Below are 22477 nucleotides of genomic sequence, written 5' to 3' on the forward strand. Positions count from 1 at the left end.
GAATGAAAAATAATACCCTCTTTAAAAACATGGCAATAGCGTAAGGGTTAAATAAGATAATGTACAAAAGTGCTTGCAAGTTTAAAACATTGGTCAAATAAAAGTAATTAAGATGTTATTAAACACAACATTAATAAACATATAAGACTGACTTCTGAACAGCACAAGAATGTTAATGAAAAGATACAGAAAGAAAAACATTAGCTATAAAATTTATTTAATCCAGAAAGAGGCTGAAAGTTTTAGAGTTGCATACATAATTCCATCTGACTCCCAACTCATAAAGTTTGAGGAGGGCTGTGGCAACAGAGCAGAAGGGACATTGTGAAGTATATTAAAAATTATCTCGTCTTCAGTGCACTTTGGGTCTGATGCTCTAATCAATGGGAAATTTTCCCGCATAAAGGCTGGAGGATACAGTATATCACATTCAACTCTTTACAATAAGGTTATTTATTGCTATTCAATTCACACTTCCCTCAGGTTTTGGCAAGATTATAGAATTTATTCTCCTACACAGTAGCCAGCCAAGTAAATCACATTGCATACTTCCATTGTCATACATTTTTCTTACCCAGCATTGGTGGCTTATTTTTTTGAGTCCCTCAGAGTATCTTAAAGTTTAGCTGTACAAGCTTCCCTTTTATAATTCTGCGATTTAGTATTATTGCTTCCTTCCTAATATTTTCTTAATAAAAAGTGCTGGGGGAAAAAAAAAACCTACTCAGGTAGTTTTCAACAACAAAACCAGAGACAATGTGATAAATATTATGGATGAAACACTTTGCCCTGTAGACAAAAGGTACCAGTTGATATTAAAACAAAAATAATATTATCTCTGCTACAGGGTCTCAAACCATTTCATTAGAAAAACACAAGCACAAAGAGCTGCTTTAGAGCAGCCTAGTGGGCTCCTGTAAGGACAGTAATAGAGAAGATAACTCGCTCCCCTTGCTTTCTGCCAACCATTCTGAGTAAGAAGTCCAGGCTCCTGAAATCTGCTCAGGTTATGCTGTGCTGTAACTCAGTGGCTCCTATTTTTTTTTTTTTTTTAAAGCAGCTCTGGTAGGCAGCCCTTTTGGTAGGAAAAAAAAAAACCCATCATTCACCTAGGTCACCTGTTTCCAAACTCTTGGTGATAACAATCCTATACCATAGCATATTATATGATACTATTACTATACTATATTGTACTATTCTATAATGGCCTAAGTATATGATAGTAAATTAGATTAGCAATATAGTATAGTATTACCATATAGTTTACCTTTCTATATGATATATGCTATGTCGTACCATACCAGACTATGTAACTTCCTTTTTTAAATTTTATTATTTTTATTTTGTATTTTTTATTTCTTTTTAAATTTTATTATGTTATGTTAATCACCATACATTAGTTTTTGATGTAGTGTTCCATGATTCATTGTTTGCATATAACACCCAGTGCTACTTCTGAAGGGGAGTTTATACAAATATCTACTTTAGCAAGAGGTTGCAGGAATGACCCATCTTTGAACTGCAACATATAACATGTCTTTATAGTTATTGTAAGTTATAGGCCAAACATACTATTCATAGAAGTAGGGATCACTAAACACTTCAGAGTTAATCAAATAGCCCATAATGAACAAAAGAGATAATGGTGACTTTGTATAACAAGAAATTACAGCAACTGAAAACCTGACCACCTCAAAACTGTACTGTCAAGGCACTGATACCATGTTCTTTCTGAAAACTTGGGAAAACCCAATGTTGTATATGCATTTGCAGGAAGCTTCTGAGTGCTGCCTAGGGGTCAGGTTCTTGGTTAGTTGATAAATTCTGCTCATCATCAACTTGAAGTTAGGAGTGCCAAGTTTTAAAAAATATTAATAACTATTAGTGATTAAACCCAAAAGTGCTTTTCAACAAGGGCATTGACCATAGTTAGGGTTGAAGATCTTCTCACTGTGGGTGCTGGTTACTTTCCCAGACAATTATTAGCCCTCGAGACTAAATGCCAATGGCATCATTCAATCTTTGTGATTGTCAAAAAGACCCAGGCCAGATGCTTCTTGGTGGGGCCTGGTGATGGCACTAAAAATCATACCGCTTGTAAGAACCAGAGAAAGTATCAGTACAGGGGCTAACCTGTGTCCTACCAAGAGAACCCATCCTCTCATTGTCTAGTGACTGTGAATCTGACCAGTCCACATTCTAAGACAAACTACAGATATATTTCTTAGCTTTGCACTATAGGAAATAAAGTCTGGCCTCCTTTACCCCGGGTAAGTTTTTGTTTTTTTTTTTTTTTAACTTCTATGAGCTTTAGCTTTTTCAATATTGAGAAGGGAATAATAATGCTGTTTTAACTACTTTATAAGATTTTATACAGAGCGCCTGGGTGGCTCAGTCGTTAAGCGTCTGTCTCCGGCTCAGGTCATGATCCCAGGGTCCTGGGATTGAGCCCTGCATCGGGCTCTCTGCTCGGTGGGAAGCCTGCTTCTCCCTCTCCCACTCCCCCTGCTTGTGTTCCCTCTCTCGCTGTGTCTCTCTGTCAAATAAATAAATAAAATCTTAAAAAAAAAGATTTTATGCAAAGTGCTCTGTAAACTGCAAACCATGATGCAAAAAGATACCACTAATTTTATTAGTTTTTAAAGATTGGAGATTACCTTGGGATATATGTTCAACTCTCATATATGGTGGTTACAGAGCTATACTAAGCTCAATAAATATTCCTGGGCAATGAATACAATGCATTTAGCTAAGGACAAACAGGGAGGATAGGGTTAAAACCGAAAAGAGAGCACATCAATTAGTCCATTTACAGTATGTTGGAATTGTGGGCAGGGGGTCATGTGGGCTGTACAGATTTTCAGAATCACTTCATTATTGCCAAAGTGAAATGTGTATAATGTTTTTTCCTTCATTCTGTATTTTTGGTGAAACCATACATTCTCTGCAGTTGATTCAATTCAATTAAACCAAGTTTTTTTGAAATATGCTAAATTTGGGCACTGTTTTGCTTTGAGAATTATTATGTACTTTAAATCTTTAAAAAATATGCATCCCTAGTTCCCTTTTTTAATTACAGAAGGAAAAAAAACCTTGTCTATCTTCTCTTTCATAACTTTCTTTTTAAAAACATGTTCCCCGTGTATAATTCTCAAGTGTTTTTATTCTTCTGACCCAATTTTCTCCTTTTTTGTTTCCTCTTCCTACATTTTCTCTCTCCATATACTCTCAGCCTTTCTACTGAGTATTGTCTTTCTTTTCACCAACTCACTAAGTGGTCCTGGAATCCACAATTTGGGGCTCAAATTCTGGGTACTCACTGTAGTGAAAAGAAAGTTGCTCATGCAGAAAAGGAAAAGACTCTTTGCTGTTCCAGTTTTTATTTTGAAATCCTCTATGCTGGGAACTGGTGTGCAAGTGTGAATTTAAGTTGGTTAGAAATATCCATTGAAGAATATAACTTCGAACACTGACTGATGGGGCATCAGGAGAGAAAAAGTGAAAGAAAGGGGAGCAGGGGGAGAAGAAAAAGTAGGAACAAAGGTGAGTGACTGTGTGTGTTGGTGAGCAGTGGCATGAGGTTCAAGGTTTTTCCTTCTTTCAAGGTAATTCTCAAGGAATAGCATAAAGAGATTTTTTGACCTCTCTTTAAAATCCAAGGGACCGATTATTCTCACAGAATTTTGTCATCATGCCTCTGATTCACGGTCTCTGATTTTTCTGTCAAAGATCTAGGTGGCAAAGTTGATACATCATCCGTGGCAAAAATGTCAAGGTGGTATTGTGAAGAGACCAGATGGAATAAAATGGAAAGGTTGCTAAAATGCTTAGATAAAATATTCATTACGAGTAGTAATTACAATTGCAATTACAAATTGAAATTCGGAAACAAAAGTTCCATGTGGGCAGAAATGATTCCATAGCTCCGTTCCTCTGTGTGCCCTTCTAGGTATATCCCACATTTTCACTGTCTAATTTGAAAGCAAAAGCCTGTTGTAGTCTTGGACCTTCAATGAAATGAACAACAACAAAATGCATAAAAAAAATCTGCGATCACAATTCATGTCTTAAGGGATTTTAGCTTATTTTAGCCATCGCCGCAGCTGCTCTTGTCACTGAGAATATGACGGACAAGAAAACTGCCAGCAGCACCTCCCCAGCGAAAGCAGTGGCAAGGCGAATACCAACTATACGACAAAAAATGGCTCATGAGGCGCTGCATTAAGTGGCTTACTGTAGAAGTTAAACTGATGTTTCATCACATTTCCAGAAGGCAAATGGACCCGAAGAAGATGAACCACACTCCGTTAAGGCTTGCGCCATTTCTATGCAATTCAGATCTTGGTTTTGGAGGTACCAAGAATTGTGGCCCTTCAGAGAGACCAGGCGCCACGATCACACAGGCCGGCTACATTTAGGTAGGGCTCCCTCAGCACTCGTCATGAGCCAGGATCAGCTTCTGCCAACTCAGGGACAACTTGTTACTTGCAAGCATCTCACCTGGAATTATTATAAAATTTGCACTTAAATTGAGACAAGATTTACATACTTGTGTCCTTCTACCCTTTCCCCTTGTTCTGTCCTATGCCTCTACCCCACATTCTCCATGCAGCCGGCAAATACTGAAGACCGTTTCCAGTCCTCCACTGTATCTTATTTCCTCCCAGCTAAACGTTCTCATGCCCCTTCAGGGTGCTCCTTGGCCTTTCACAGTCCCAGGTGCCCTGCTCTGAACGCATGTTGTCTCTGGTCCAGTTAGAGTACACCTCTCAAAGCGTCATGCAGTAGGTATGGCGGCAGTTATGCGCAACCCAGAGGATGAGGGGCTGTCATCTCCTTTGCTCTGGAAATACTCTTATTACAAATTGAATCGAAGGTCATATGAGCTTTTTGGGGCAACTACATCATCTCTCTAATTCATACTTTTAATAATTGAATGAATGCTAGAATCTTTCAAGTGTGTTTCAACTTCCTCCCAATGCACTTTTTTTTTTTCTTTTGACTGGAAGATGGAACTTTTTACTTATTCTCATTTCATTTTATTTCCCCAGATTTGGCCCAGTGTCATAGCCAATACAGATCTTTCTCAGTCTTGATGCTAACTTCCATGGTATGAGTTATTCCTCAGTTTTTTCATGCCATCTGCAAATTTGATTTCCAGGATGCCACTGGTTCCCAAGACCCATTCTAGAAGCACTTTCACCATGGTAAAATTAAAGATAAATTACACAGGGATGCCTGGGTGGCTCAGTCCGTTAAGCGTCTGCCTTCGGCTCAGGTCATGATCCCAGGATCCTGGGATCGAGTCCCACATCGGGCTCCTTGCTCAGCAGGGAGCCTGCTTCTCCCTCTGCCTGCCACTCTGTCTCTGACAAATAAATAAATAAAATCTTAAAAAAAAGATAAATTATACAAACATTTTATATGATCCCTAAGTAAGCTTCCTTTCTATTAACTTTAGAATCTTTTTTTATGAGTCTATTTCTTAATATTATGCCACATTCCATGAAAATAAAGACTTCATTTACCAAGACAAGTGTTTAACTTTATATACGTCAGGAGGAAATGTGTTAAAAACTATCTTTCATTTCTGGAGTACACAGAAGGACCAAAAAGTTATTTCCATTTATGACACTGTAGTGGTACAGAAAATACTTGGCATAACAGACTAAGCTAGAAGAATCAAACAAAATCCAAAATAGACCTGGGAGTGCTCAGAGGCTTTTAAATTGTTGCAAGATCATATAAGGTGATTGCTAATATCTAAGACATAATGAATGGGAGAAAAAGGTAGCCTCACGTGACATGTGCACAGGCTGTGTCGCCCCATTATTTTGCAACCTTAAGGGAAATATGTTAGAAAGACATATTGTCACACTCTGGAGTGATTTTATGTGAGAATTGGCAACTGGAATTCAGTATTTCAGGCCTGGCTGTGGGTATGGTCTATAACTGCCTCTCACTGATCCCAGATCAAACCTATCTGTGTCAAGGGAGGTTCTGCTCGTGAACAGGTAAGCTGTTTGCTTACCTGGGGCTTAACAGGAGTTAGAGAACTGAATTAGTAGGAGCCTCCCCTCCAGGAGCCACAGAGCTGCTTCCAAGGAGAGCAGGCTTGGCCTTCTGCAAAATCATTGTCATGGTCACAGTGGATGTTCCAAACTTCTGCTGGGTCCTCCCTTGTGGGGAGCTCTCCTGGCATTGGGTTAGGATGGGGGGTGGTACATGGTGATGTTGATGTGTTTATGCTCTTTTCTCACTGACTCTGCCAGAGCAACGGGCACCCCTCTAATCTATCACTCCTCCTCTTGAACCCTAAAATCACGACACCAACTTCATAGGCTCTAAGTCCTGGTGGGAAAAACAAAAGTGGCAGGGGTGGTTTATGTTTTCCTAGTAACATGTACATTAATTGGATCAAATGCTTCTTTACACGTAATTTCCAGTATTATTCAACATTGCAGGGGTCTTGGAATTAACTTAGACATGTTTACTTTTGCAATTCCATCAAAGAACTCTCGATTTTCTCTCTCTCTGAACATTGAAGCAACAGCCATTAACTCTAAATACAGTGCCTTGAGTTGTTAACTCCCTTCAGTTGCCCACCACAGAAAGCTGTTCTGTCCTTCCAGCTCTTCTCCCAGGCATTCGTTTTCGGGCCTGCAGGTGCAGGCCTCCTCAGCAGCATCCTCCCTTTCCTTCCTAACATTCCAATCTGGGCTATTTCTTCTATGCGCTTGTCTCCAGGTATCTCCGGAGAAGATACACTTCCCGTTGTAAAGTACTTACAGTCTCCTGGGGCGGGAGCCGAAACACGCACAGAGCTACCTTGTGGCCGAGGAGAGGCAGGCCAAACCCCCAGTCTGGCATTCAAAATCGTTCACAGTTTCACCTCGATGACCTACCAGTCCATCTCCGTCCCCCACTCACAGCCTCAGTTCACATGCGGTGAACCCAAGCCTGTCAAGTTGCTTGCTAAGCTTCTTCCCTGTGCTATGCACCTTCCTGCCTCTTTCTTTGCCTGTAACTAAATCCCAAGCCTTCCTCATGGGCTAGAACGCTCTTCATTTTATTTATAATGGTGCTTTTTTTTCTTTTTCCCAGAAGAGTCCTCCCTTTTCCTATTTTCATGTCTTGACCCACCACCCCGTTTTTCTCTCCCTGAAAACGTCCTTATCTTATCCTTGGATGTCCTGGTGCCCCTTTATGAACTTTTATCTTATCAACTGGAAGTAATTTTTTTCCTTCTCAGAACATTTGAATGTATTCATCTGCACCTTCCCTAAAGGATGGATCAATTCTTAAACTTTTAATTTGAAATGAATTTAGGCTTATAGAAAAGTTGCAGCAAGTTCCCATTATATCGTTTAATCAGATTCTCTGAATCTGAATCTCTCACATAACCAAATTGGCAAAATGAAGGAATTAACACTGCTACAATACTTATGATTGAACCCTAGAGTTTATTTGGATATCACCAGTTTTTCCAGTAATGTACTTTTTCTGGTCCAGGATCCAATTCAGGATCCCACATTGCATGGAGTTGTCATACCTCCTTAGCTTCCTCCAAAACTGTGACAATTCCTCAGCCTGTCCTTACCCTTCAGGGCCTTGACAACTTTACCACATAATATCATCACATTTGTACATGTGTGTTTCCTCACTCTGCCATAAGTTTCCTGAAAGGATTTGTCCCTGAGACATGTTTTTATTCCCAGTAGCACATGATGAGAACTCAATAATCACTACTTAACTACTGTCAGAAAGGATTAGAAAGAATAGTAACAAAATCTATGTAAGGAAATGTGAGCTGTGTGCTACGGTAACTTTAAGTTATTACAAAAGTTAGAGGGCAAGACTGCAAAATATTAAGACACAAAACTCTTTGCAGATACCGTACCTGAGCCCATTTTCTCCAGGGGCCAGGAGCAGAAATCGCTGGAACTCATCATGGCACAGGGATACCTGATGGCCCGCAGGAAGCACAGAGGCAGCCTCAGTCTCAGCATCTAGCACAACTGTTGTCAGATGTCGCTAAAAATAGACCTCATCTGTCCTTTGCACTGTGCACAGATCACTGAGCTAAAGTAATTACTCCCTACCTCTCTTAACACCTGGGTTTCTGTCCTGTAGCTTTCTGTTAAGAGACTCAGGACAAGAGAACTCCAATCTTCTTGCCTAGAACCCTGAATCCCAGCTGGCTCCTTTTCTGGTTCTCCCTACAAGATACATACCATCGTATGTCCCTGAGGCCCTATTCCATGATACCAGAACTCACCTACTCTTTGGTATCTCCAGTTGCCTGGATTTCCTGTGTTATAACCCCATCTGGCTCTATTGTGACCACTCCTCCAGGAAACCAGGACAATGCTCAGCTGACAGGTCCGTGCCTTTTTTTATGTTTTCATACCCCTTGGTTGCCCTTCTTGGTCATGGTGGCTTCTTCTCCTTTCCCACCAGCTCCTACTGCAAAGTCCTAGCATGTTTCAGAATTGTGCCCATTCCCCTTATGACTCAGATGTGCCTAGTTATTTCATGTTGTTACTAATCTCAAATTACTATGCTATCTGCCTAAACCCACACTTTCTCACTACTATTGTAGAGACTGGATCTGAGCCCCCCCCCCCCAAACTTGTTAGCTTCGGCCTGCCAAAGAGTCCACTCATCTTCTGGGGCCACAGGAGCTTTGCTTTGTTTTGAAGGGACTCTAATTACTGACATCTAATATAGGACATTCCTTAATTTTAGTTCTACCCTGCATTAACTTCAGATCTTTCACAAAGATCCAGAAATAGCATCTGACAGGTTCAAGAGAAATTGAACTGATATCTGTTGGATTTTAACTGGAGCACTGCTGCATAATTTTTCATTTTCTTTGGACGGTCTTTTTTTTTTTTTTTCTTTTTTTCTTTGGAAGGTCTTACCACAAAGGGAAAACATGCCTAGTAGGGTCCCACAGAGGTGTTTTGACATTAGGCTTAATAAAGCATGAAGAACTCATTAATAAATAATGTTCTGCTAGGTTAACAAATAAAGCTGAATGCACTGGCTAGACCCTGGAGTAAATCAAATCATGCATGCTGCCATGCGACTCGTTAACTTGCCGTGGTCTCTTCACAACGTCTGGCAAAGCCCAGTGCAACGAGGCACAAATAAAACCAGCATCTTATAAACGCATGCACCTTTGGTTACGACGCAGACTGTCAATTTTTTTTTTTCATACGCTATGGTCCCCAAATTGTAAACAAACCTTCACTGATGTTGATCAGGAGGCATTCCACTGATATATTTAATCTCTGCTAAAAGGAAGATTCCACTCCTCAGCATATCTACATGACAGTAGACACAGGTATATCCTCTCATCTCATAACCTTTGTCTCATCTACAAACAGGGAGCTAGAAAACAAGCTAATGTGTGCAGGCAGGCTAGTCTATTCAGCCAAAATGGTTACTGAGGAACTCTTTAGTCAGACCCAGAAAATCTTCAGGAGGGTCCAGAAACAGAGAAAAGAATCATCCTCCATTTAAAAAAAGAAGAAAGAAAAATAAAGAAAGAAAAGGAAAGGAAAGTGAAGGAAAGAAAAGAAAGCGCAGTGTGCCTGAAGAGCTCTTGCCTGAATTCCAAAGGTTGCCTGTTTCTAGCTGGAGAGAGATTCCCAAGTCAGTGATAACCAACCCCCTCCCCCCGCAGCCAGCAGCAGTGGTGGGTGGGAGGAAAGCCATGGTACTTCCGGCAGCTGCGTTTCTCTTTTGGTTCTCTGGTGCTGAAGACACTTCATGAAGCTTTTCTCATGATTAAAAGCTGATGGACAGCTGTCAAGTATCAGTTACGCATGACTCACTCCATCTGCTCAGCAGTCTGGAGGGACAGCGTCCCCTGCCCCACACTCTTCGGACTGCGCACATTCCCCACTCACTGACGGGTTTAGCTGGAAAGCCAACCGCCATGCAACACAATGCAAACATTTCCAGGCACTGTTTTGATGAAACAACTTGTTGGGTGGGTTCAATTTCAACTCAAAGGGCTTGCCAACCATGCCCATATGCACGGATTTGCCCATATGCACGGATTTACGCAGCTTGCCAGACCTTTTATGTGGTTATGATGACAAAGTCATTGAGCTGCCATTTAAATTCTGCTCCAAAGCAGCAGATTTAAAGCAACCGCTATCCTGAGAGCAAAGATATTCTATTAAACGATCTTACTTGAATCTTTTCACAATTCCTAGATGCTTATATATATGCACATAATATATATACAGTTGTATAATGATATAAAGTTATATATTTATAGTGTCTTCATTTCCAAGTTTATGGAAACAATGAAAATGGAGGAGCGGTCAGGGTTCAAAGTGTTGCATGACAAGATTTCTTTTTTTTTTTTTAAAGATTTTATTTATTTATTTGAGAGAGAGAATGAGATAGAGAGAGAGAGAGAGAGCATGAGAGGGGGGAGGTCAGAGGGAGAAGCAGACTCCCCGCTGAGCAGGGAGCCCGATGCGGGACTCGATCCCGGGACTCCAGGATCATGACCTGAGCCGAAGGCAGTCGCTTAACCAACTGAGCCACCCAGGCGCCCACATGACAAGATTTCATTTTTGAAAAAGCAAGAGAAGCTGTGTGGAATAGGAGAAACGTGAGTAGTTTATAGCGACTGAGCCTTACACAGTACTTTCCATGACTCATCTCCTTTAGCCCCAATTGTCCTCTGATGTTGGCAACGTTATCATCTGCATTTTACATACAAGGAAATTGAGACTTAGCAAGTTGATGGTGTCCAAGGTCACACACATAGTGAGTAGCAGAACTGGGGATTTAAATTTAGCAATCTGATTCCAGAGTTCACACATTCTTAATTGCTATTCTGTAACAGACTGCATGTTATCAGGGAATCCACTCATGGATGGCTCTACCATTCACCAGGACAAAATGGGACCCTCCTCCCCTATTAAAATGAGATGGTTTTCAATGCCAAGGTGCAAAACAAAATCAGAAAGAATATTTTCATTTTGTTACCTGAGTAAGTAAGCAGTTCTAGTTTCAGTGACAAATGTCCTTGACATTTACTCAAATATATGTTGGTTTGAATAATTTTCTTCAGAAAATAAACAATACTCAAAAACCTCAGTGTTGAAAACTTTGATTCTTTGTAAAGGAGGAAAGCTTGGTTGAAAGGGTACTGAGGCTTTCAGTAGGTATGAAGTTTTGAAAGAATGATGCCATCTCCTGATGAGCTGGAAGTGAACTGGAATTCACACAGACCACCCTGAAGAAACGGGAAACATGGTATTTTGATTAGGCCTAGTGTGAGATGGCATTATTTGATCCCTGTTAAGAATCAATCACCTAACTTTCCTATGTTGAGTTCAAACTACTAGGAAATACACATGAATACAACTTTTGGCCCAAGTTTTTGTATGCACTGAACTGTTTACACATAAAATACAGAAAGAATTTATAATGGCCATGTCAGTCCATGTAGAATTCCTATTTATTACTAATTCTGTGTAATCTGACTTCCTTCTTATGCCTCTGTGCTTTACTTCCCCAAATAGATTGAAAGCTCTTTGCGGGAGGGAACTGCGTTTGGTACTTCTTTGTTACCCTTTTGAAAACAATTCTACTTTCCACAGTAAGTGATTTATTATGCAAGTCTGAACTCTAGACAAAAATGTGTAAATGCTAATGCTCATTCACAATAGTGCCTCAAGGCACTATTTCTAGCTTGTAAGTATTTGGATATTATATTACATGATATTGTCTGTCAAACCATACTTCGAATCACATTACTTTATTTTTACCAATTTACATAATGTGTGAAAAGACAATGAAAGGGAAGGTACATTCAATCTCATTCAGCTCAAGAGGCAAACTAAGACACTCTGATCACCTAGGTTTACATCGAAGGTCCACTAATTCCCTTGGTTATCAGAGAACAATTCATCTATGAAGTCATTAAAAATGGAAAAAAACCCATTCCTTTGGGAAAAGAATATGCAAAAAATGTGGTGCCTTCTAAATCACATAAATATTCATGGCAGGGGGGGAGAGGAAAAAAGGGATAGAAATTTCCAAGGACATTACTAAGGGCTTCAGACAAAATGAATTCAATCAATCAAAAATAAGCATAAATCAGTGATTTTCACAGTTTTCTCCCTCATTGGTAATCTGAAATATATTAGCTTTGTATTTTCTTAAACATCCTTTTCTGCTACTGTTGAAAATAACAAACAATTAGTCTAAAATGCTTAATGTTTGAAGGCTAATAATTAGCTATCACATTAATAAGAACCAGATGTAGTTTTAAATTATAATTTTCAATTAACTTTACTTATTAGAGAAGACTTTAATTGAACTGTGTTTTGAATATCGGAACAGATAGAAGATCCAGTTTTTAGCTTTTTAGTCTTATAGGATTTACAAGTGTACAGTAACAAGTACAAACTGGGTAAATTGTACAGTGAACTTCATTCGCTATCAGACAAAACCATCAAAACCTTGATAAGTTCACAAAGTACTCATTAAGTCTGCTGGACCCTGGGTATTTACAGCTGTTTTCTATAATGATCATCATCAACCATTTAGAGCCTTGTATCTAATGTTACACATACTTTTTAATTTACGTAAGATTTAAATTATATTGGTTTAATAAATGATATGCCTAGAAATACCTATGAAAACTCTATTCTGTGCCTTGAGAAACCCCAATTTTGTCATTATATAAAGCCATAGTTATATCTTTCATTTCAAGCAAATTTAGAATCCATTTATAAGAACCAAACGTACATTTTAAGATGTATTATAATGCTTAAAGTAGAAGCTGTCTTAGAAAATTAATTGAAACTGCTTTAATTGTTTAAATTTTTCTTTTTCTTTTTTTTTTTGCATATGAAACTCCCTGGGCTTAGCAGAGAGAATTTTTTATGCTTTTTTGTTGTGTTTTGAATATATTGCCTGCCTGCTCTATTAAATCTACTGAAATTATTTTCCAATGAGTTACATAATTTTCCCTTCTGAGGGTTCAGAGAGTTCTCACATGACTCTGTATCATTTACTAGGGATATCAAGGGACCCAGGGCCCAGATGCTACTTACACTGTTTTCTAAACTCAGCATTTTACTATTTATAACTTTCTCCTTCCAAATGAAATTGTATTTCATTTGTGCTCTATATACTGATGAATAGGTAAGTAATTTGAAGACTTCATAAATAATTTCATTTATTTTTCAAAGAAAAAAACTCTCAAAAGGTTATTCAAATTTTTTTTTTTTTTAATCACTTCTGGTAGTGCTACAGTGGTTATCAAATAAGGGAGGCCATTCTGGGGGCTCAGGCACACTCACAGGAAAGGTAACTGTGGAATTCAAAGGTATGGTCGGTCAGTGTTCCTTATTTTAAAGGAAACATTATTTTAGTAATAAGTACTGGAAAATCTCAGGTAGAGTGATGTACCTGGAAACATACTCGACTGGGATTTTAAAGAAGGGATTCCGATCCCAGTTCTGCCACTAACTGGCTTCCTGTACCTGCATATACCATCTAGCTTGCACAAATTAAGTAACCTCTTTGGGACTCTGTTCTCACACCTGCAAAATATAAGCAGTTGGAATACAATTTCTGGGATCACTTCCAGCTGAAACAGGCTGTGATGCTAGGGCATTGATAGCACTGGTAGTACATGAGGATCAACATGAAAATAGTTCTTAAAGCGGCAACACAATACGAGTAAATTAAAAATGACTACAGGTTATTTCTTTAAATTTTTAAAATTTTTATTTATTTTTAAGATTTATTTATTTATTTGATTGATTGAGAGAGTGAGCGAGGGAGAGAGAGGGCACAAGCCGGGGGTGGGGTGGGGGGGAAGGCAGAGGGAGAAGCATGCTCCCCGCTGAGCAGGGAGCCCGATGCAGGACTTGATCCCAGGACCCTGGGATCATGACCTGAGCTGAAGGCAGATGCTTAACTGACTGAGCCACCCAGGCACCCCTATAGGTTATTTCAATTAAATATGTACTCAAATTTGAGTTCAATCCTCATTTTTCTGAAAATCAAGTAAGAACCTTATCTCAAGGGTCCATAACTAGATACTTTCAAAATCCAGAGTAATTCTAAAAGTTAGTATCTTTTTACCTGATGTTTGGATCCTTTTGAACTAATGTGGCATTGCTTAACATCACTGACAAGGATTATGGTTATAGTGATACCATAATTTAAAATTATTCCATAAATAATAAACTCTCAGGACAAAAGACAAAAATAATTAAATTTAATACCAGTTTTTATTCTTCACTGTGTGACCCCTTTGGAAAGTCCATGGCATTACTTGGAGAGCATTTGTTAATTAGATCGCCTGTAATAAAACCAGGCAAAGAACTCTAAAGCTAACACTTAGGAAACACATGAGGTCGACTGCTTTAGTTTGGGTAAACTCTAAGGTAAAGATCTCAAGTGTGAATGTCAATGTATGGAGGCTTGTCATTAAAATAAGAACATTTGGAAAAGTCATTTAATAACGATTCCACCCTCCAAGTCCAATCCAAATACTCTGAACATAGGAAAACAACGGCCTGAAGAGCTGGTCCTGATACAGAAATAACAGATGTGAGCCCACTGCCCTACACTCTATCATCTCCCACCTGCCTGTCTTACACCTTCTGTTTTCTTTCCTTCAGGTCTTTGTGGCCTGAAAGAAAGTCTATACACCATTACACAATTCACTTACTTGTTATGATTCATTTTTATTGTCTGCATGTCCCCCCCAAAATGCCACGTTTTGTTCACTAATGCCTCTCAAGTCCTGGAGTAGCCTGGCACTCAGTAGTCATTAACCAAAGACTTGCTGAGTGAAAGAAGAAATGAAGTTGGCACCGGACTACAAAGTACCCAGCTACAGGTCTTCATTCTCAGCTGGAATCACAGTACTATGCATAAAAAACAAATACATTTTAAGCTAGTATAGTTTATAAATTTCATACTGGGCTTGGCCGGACATTTGCTTTCCTTGTTATAAAAATCAATCATTAAAGCTGGCAGTGTTGACCAGACACAATGAAAATGCAGTTGTCGTGGCCTGGTGCATATATACCTTACTCATGAAAGAAGAGCAATGAGTAGAAGAGGAAAGTGAATTACCTGAGCACGAGCATGGAGATAGAACACTTTGTGGTCGTAAAATATTGGCTCGGACACTCATCTCATCTATTTGATTTAAGACGACTTCATGAAACTGCCTTCTAGAATTTTCTTATTCAAAGGAGAAGACCTATACCTCAGTAATGTGTGGTTTCCATAGTTCAACTTGCATTTATTACAGATGTGGTTATTCTAATGTCAGCAGACAAAAGAGGAGATTTGAGCAATCTTTACTTTCTCAAAAAAAAGTAAGGAAATTTTGGCCCACATGGTTGAGGCCTAGTAGGAGAGAAAGAAATTAAACTGGAGAAAGTTTATGTAAATTAGAAAAAAACTCTGCTCTCTAGGAATAAAATGGTATTCTGAAATATAATCTTTTCATTTAAATCTCTTTTTGCTGAAGTAATACAAAGACCAATGTATGACATTTTTATTTTTGAATATTTTTCTCTTTTTATTTTAATAGGAGAGTTACCTGCTAGCATACATGACATTTCTTCACAATTTTAGGTCAGAAAAAATAAGCTTTTTTTCCCCTCGTAATTTTTCATGCTCTACAAAGTTTGCCATCATAAACCACCTTGCATTTATTATAAACAGGTATTACATTAGAAAAGTTATTCAACTGTATTCCATTTCACTTGTGAGGCTAAGTGGCTTTGCATGATAACTAAGTTGAGTTGCTGGGACGATGCTTGGAGCATATGTTAACCTGGAACTGAAGTTACTTAGTTGTGCCTTACTGGGCTGAGTCTGCAAAATGAGGGCAGGGAACCTGCTGCGAGGAGGATGGGAAACTACTACGAGCTGCATTCCTAAATGAAATGAAAATTTTTGCTCTTGATGGCAAAAACTCTGAAATTATATCCTGCTGTTAAGAATACTTTTTGGGGAGGGGGGAAGCTGAACGGTCCACTTTTCTTCAAATCAAATAAGTTTAATGTGTACATTAATTATTAATTACAGTCTGAGTGGAAGCTATAGTTTGTTTGTCTCCCAAAGACAAGAAACTTGGAACTCAAAAAAAAAAAAAAATACTGTCATCAGTCAAGTATTTAATTTTTGGTTAACAGGTGGTTTTGTCTTTGACATAGAAATATTTTCTCTTGAAAATAAATTTCAATATCAGTGTTTTGCTTTATAACAGAGAAGATGACTTTTTAGACTTAGTCCAGCACCTAAAATGTGGACTATTAGTTATTTCTTGGGATGTTTTTAGAAGTTAGGTTTATTTGCTGAACAAACTCCTATGGTAGCCCTTAAAACTATTATTTATTTACGATTGTATACCTTCATTATATGAGCATTCACTACAAAGTTCCTCTTTCATCTTAATTAATGCTTTTTGGCCCTAAATTTCACCTTTGCTTATTTTAAAAATTTTTAAAAATTTAAAGATTTTATTTTTAAGTAATCTCTACATCCAACGTGGGGCTCGAACCCACAGCCCCAAGATTAGGAGTCACATGCTCCACCATCTGAGCCAGACAGGCCATCCCCCCCAAAATACACACAAATTTCACCTTTTCTGATATTAAGATTCTAACTCCTAATTTCTTTAGATTGCATTTGCCTACGCTTTCATTTTCAGATTTTTGCATGACTTTGTTTTGGACCCATCCTTGTATGCACACTGAGAATTTGGTTCTGCACTATGATCTAATTGAAAATAATTTCTTTGAAAGAAATAAATGTGTTTCTATTTATTAATATGAAGGCATGACAGGGATTTTTTTCATAATATTTTAAGTTTTCTGTTAAAGGTTTTGAAAATTATTATATGATCTGTTTGCCTTGTTTAATATTTATATATAGCTTCTTAAGCATATTTAATAGGGTGCATATTTTCTTCTAATTTATAACTTAGTACATTCACATAACAACCTACATATGAAGTTTGTAACTTCACGTAATAACCTTGATCTTCTACATCTTTAGAATATTTATCATTCCCTATTATGAGCACAGAAAAATTTTTTTCTTCTTTCTCCTCCCCATTCTTTGTGACCCAGTGTTGGACAACAGCATGACTTTCTTAGCATCTTTTTTTTTTCCTACTCTTAAATACTTCTATAACTTGATTTGTCGGGTTTAAAGGATATGCACCAATCCCTAGATATTGAGAATAATGCAATCAGCCAATTTAGTATATGCACCAATTTATTCCTGCTGTGTCCTCCTAGTTTTTGTTGGTTGCCTTAGTTCTATAGGATGTTATCCTTGTATGCTCTGTCACACTCAACTACATATGTATTTCAGATTTAGTTTTAGGGTTAAATAGGTTCAATGCTTAAGATGGATCGGTTCTTTTGCAGTCACCTCTTGGTTTGATGGACTCTGTCCTCCAACAGTGGCCCCCAGGAGGGCTCATTGGCTGAGTTCCTTTATGCTCAGAATATTTGCCTCTTGCTCTTATCCTTGAAAGGCAGTTTGGCTGGTCATATAACCCTTGGGACCCACTTTCTTTCCTATGATGACGGTGAATTCATGATCTCCCAAGGCATCTTATTTCATTATTAGGTATCTCAACTGTTACCAGGTGAGTTTCGTTTCTTTTTGTAACTTTTGCCAAAATCGGTCTCCTTGAAAACTTCCAAAGGAACAGCCTATAGTCCCTTCCACATAAACCCCCAATCTAGGCTAAAACTACGAAATCATTGAAGGAGAGTTCTTAAGGCCAAAATGTCTCCAAAAAGCCTTTTAGTAGACTTAATGATTTGTTACTCAGTAACGAATTGCATCTTCCTTGACCTCTTTAAGTGCAATGAAACACTTTTGATCATTGTATCTTTTTCGGCTTTATTGAGATATAAATGACATATAACATTATGTATATTTAAGGTGTACAACGTGATGATGTGATACACATATATGCTGCAAAATGATTGCTACAATAAGGTTAGTTAACATATCTGTCAGCCATAGTGCTCTTTTAAAGGAAGTTAGAGGGGTCCCTGGGTGACTCAGTCGGTTAAGCATCTGCCTTCAGCTCAGGTCATGATCTCAGGGTCCTGGGATCGAACCCCAGATTGGCCTCCTGGCTCAGTGGGGAGCCTGCTTCTCCCTCTCCCTTCTGCTCATGCTCTCTCTTTCACTCTCTCTCAAATAAATAAATAAAATTAAAAAAAAGAAACTTCTTAAAAAAATAAAGCAAGTTAGAGTAATCCTTTCAGAGCTGGAAGGGACCACTGGGATCATCTACTGCAAAGGTCTTATTTTAGGATGAAGAAACTGAAGCCCAGGGAAAGGTAAAGCTAGTTCTCTAAGATCATGTCATTACCAGGAAGCTGAGCCTGACCCTGAACTCCAGAGAATGCCAGGTAAAGGTTCTTTTCATTTCACCAAGTCCTCCAAAAATACAATGATCAATTTTTGTGTTTGGTGAGAACATTTAAGTTCTGCTCTCTTACGTGAGCTGACAGATATGTTAACTAACCTTATTGTAGCAATCATTTTGCAGCATATATGTGTATCACATCATCACGTTGTACACCTTAAATATACATAATGTTATATGTCATTTATATCTCAATAAAGCCGAAAAAGATACAATGATCAAAAGTGTTTCATTGCACTTAAAGAATTCAATGTATGCCCCATGACATAAGAAAATCTACCTAATGTCTGCTTGAAAATTCTCATTTCATTTCTCATTCCAGCTACATATGGAATGATTCATGCAGGATAGCTGTATTAGAGAATCTTTGTGGGTATATTGTTCATTTACATAAATTGTCACTTTCATTTTCTGTTTCTTGAAACTGAGAAACTTCAGATAAATGTAAATTTAGTTTTCCTACCCCAAACTCTCTAAGCCATCATTTTGAAATTAAATTACACAGCTTATGCTTAAAACATAAGGGCCAGATTCTATCTTCAAATACACCGCCCACTCTCTAACAGCAGAATTTGGCCCTAAAAACCCATTAACAACTATTGTCATTAAACTAAAGAGCTAATTACTTTGGATTCAGACAGAATGAACAAAATCATAGGCCAACCGCAGCTGGTAGTAATAATGGTGAGACTAACCGTATGTTACACTGGAGATTTAAAGAACAAAGACATATTAACACTAATGTAACCAAACATATAAAATTATCCTCCAAATGGAGGAAACTGCTATAGTTGGAAAATTCTTGAAAGCACATTGGAATTATCCGATACAAGAAATAAAGGATATTTCTAAGGAATTAATTGACATAATTTGAAGTTATCAGTGTTTAATGAAGAAACTTGAAAATTTTAGTGTATTGCAATATCCACAAATGAAGAGTTATATCTAAAAGTCATTTTATCTAATTAGAAGTACTATCTTCATATTTAAATAGTTTAATACTACAAGATGCAAGAGCCTTGCTTTACGGCTATTTTTTTTTTATTTGTGACTGGCTACTTTTACTTAGCATTAGATTTTCAGGGTTCATTCATTTCATAGCTTGTACTAGTGTTTTATTCTTTCTTTCTTTTTTTAATAGGATAAATTATTATTTTTATTTCTTTAATTTAATTTTATTATGTTATGTTAATCACCATACATCATTACGGCTATTTTAAACAAATGTTATCAGGACTACCTTATAATTCTATAAAAGTAAATTTCCCAGATAACTGAATATTTTCCCAAACCTTGAAAAATATTTTCAAATTACATTAATAATACATAATTCAGAAAAAGTTTTACATACCCTGACAAGCAATAAAAATCAAACATAATTTATCAGTTGAGCATAACCATTAATATTTTGCTATATATCATTCCACTTTTCTTCCTATGCATCTGTCATTTTTTTAATAAAAATGGGACCACATCAAAACATGGTTTGTAACTTGTTTTCATTTACAGTATATTATGAGCATTTTATCCACTCAATAATTATACTTTTACTACATAAATTTTAATGACTTTGCAACTTCTTAAATTGAGAATAATAAACACATTTTAATCTTTTTAGGTATCTCACAAATATCATTATTATACTGTTCATAATAACACTAACACTCTCCAGAGATTATTACACAGCTAAGTCTCCTTTCTCCCATACTAAATGGCCCCCGATGGCTCTACTGTTCTAAAGCTCTCTGACTTTTAGCTCTTTTTCTCCTTCAATATCAGATTTCCATATAAAGCTGACCAAACCTGAAGTAGACCTATATTGGCTGTTTTCATTTTTAGATTAATGACTTGAAAGATTATCTACTGACAATGAAAATAATTAACAATTTTAAGTTCAGTTACATTAGTAAGTACTCAGGTATTCTCTTCGCTTCTTCAACCTTCATCTAGGACGAAAATTTCCTTCTAACCTTCCTTACCCAAGAAATCATTATTGAAAAACTTTTGCTCAGTTTGTCTTGTTAAAAAGTCACACCTTGCCAGACTGATGTTGACTGCTCTTTGTATTAATACAGCAAGTTTAGAAGAGAAAAAATGCGATTACATATGAGGGGACCAGACTAGAAGATCTTAATGGTCCATTTCTGCTCTAAAACTTTATGCCACTATGCTTTAATAAAGTTTCTGTAAATTATTCTTTTGTTGTATATTTTACTTTGTGAGTATGGAGGCTGTCAGGTTCCCTGAAATTACATAGTAAGTTTTCTTTAGGGAGTCACAACTTAAGATAAATATGCCTATGATAATGAACGTGACTTACTTGAGGACACATTTCATTCTCTCTCTACCTGCTCCTCTGCAAAGGAAAAGGAAAAAAAAGAAAAAGAAAAAGCAGAAGAGTAGTTTCTGTGTTTCTCTGAAATAAAAATATTACAGAAGACTTGCACTAAAAGCTTTATTAAATATTACTTGAGAACTTCTTTGAACCATAAACTTGTATGGTACCTATTTGAGGATTTTACAGTTTGGGTACTACAAATTTTAAGATTTTATCGTCAGGTGTGGCAGTGAGAGCATTGCCTATTGAGAACAATACTGACAACAAATGCATGTGAAAATTCATTATTACATTAATCTAATTCTGTAAATCTATAGATTACTTGAAAAAAGCACTACCTTGTTTTATGCATGTCTATATTCATTTTCTTTGTGTAATACTAATAACTAATATGTGTTGCTAATTGCCGCCATGAGGATATACTTTTTATTTTTTTAAGATTTTATTTATTTATTTGACAGAGAGAGACACAGCGAGAGAGGGAACACAAGCAGGGGGAGTGGGAGAGGGAGAAGCAGGCTTCCCGCTGAGCAGGGAGCCCGATGCGAGGCTTGATCCCAGGACCCTGGGATCACGACCTGAGCTGGAGGCAGATGCTTAACTACTGAGCCACTCAGGTGCCCCTACTTTTTTTTTTATTAAGGGTTTATTTTTGCCATTTGGTATTTTATTGACAAGAAACTCTTTACAATATGAACATGTGCACACAAAAACTGACAGAAAAACTGTCTATAAGGCTACAATTCAATCAGAGGATTTTAAAAACTTCACTCTTCACTACAAAATAAGATCATATTGTACCCTTAAGGAACCATCAAGATTTCAGTTCTGAATATGCCTCTACTAATCACTTTTATCACTGGAGCAAAAAAAGCAAACTTTACATAAACTTAAAATTGCACATAAAGATGAAATTGCTAAATGAGATAAAGAAATATAATAAAGTGATATTCAATAAATGTGCCTGTTACCTGTTATAAAGATATCACATGATTTAGAAGTTTTTATCCACAAAGGACAATGAGTAGCTAATGATGTGTTAAGTAGATCTGTTCTTTTCAAAATCTAATGCTGACTTTTCCAAATGAAGAGAAAAAGGAAAAAACCTTCAAAAATGAAGAAATATTAGCTGACCCTGGTAATAACTCATTCTTTCTGTCTTCTTAGATAGTTCTTAGAATTGATCCAGTAAGTATAAACATCTGAATAAATTAGAACATTACAGAAATCAGAGAACCATCTAAAGACAGTGATGAGTGCATGCTCTCTCTGAAAGCAAGACAGGGACCCCTGGGATTTAGCCCATCATACCAAACTTGAAAATCAAGATGTATCAAAGAGAACTAAGAATTCAATTTGGGGGGGGGGTCAAAAAAGGAGCACTAATTTAGCACCTCTGTACTAAATGTGCCTTATTTATTCTTGTAGCTGAAGGAAACAAACAACATAAAACCCCATTTAATATAAAGTTTGAAAATTAGAAGTATATTGTTTTGAATGCCAAGTTCAGCATTACCCAAAGGACCAAGACCCACCTTCATCAGGATCATTTGGGGGCAAGTAAGTAAAAATGCAGGTTGCTGGGTCACATCTGAGATGCAGTGAATCTAACTCTCTGTGAAATATGCCCAGGATTCAGAATTTTACAGACCCTAACCCCCCTCCAT

General features: G+C 37.4%; 1 protein-coding gene across 6 annotated transcripts in view; it reads right to left on the reverse strand.

Moving 5' to 3' along the window:
- The window catches only part of HS3ST5 (heparan sulfate-glucosamine 3-sulfotransferase 5), a 264957-nt gene that overhangs the window by 140646 nt on the left and 101834 nt on the right, over nucleotides 1-22477 (reverse strand). The window lies entirely within an intron of this gene.

The sequence above is a fragment of the Callorhinus ursinus genome, unplaced genomic scaffold, assembly GCF_003265705.2.
Source record: "Callorhinus ursinus isolate GAN/ISIS: 27379988/994484 unplaced genomic scaffold, GSC_fseal_2.0 scaffold6, whole genome shotgun sequence".
Lineage (NCBI taxonomy): Eukaryota > Metazoa > Chordata > Mammalia > Carnivora > Otariidae > Callorhinus > Callorhinus ursinus.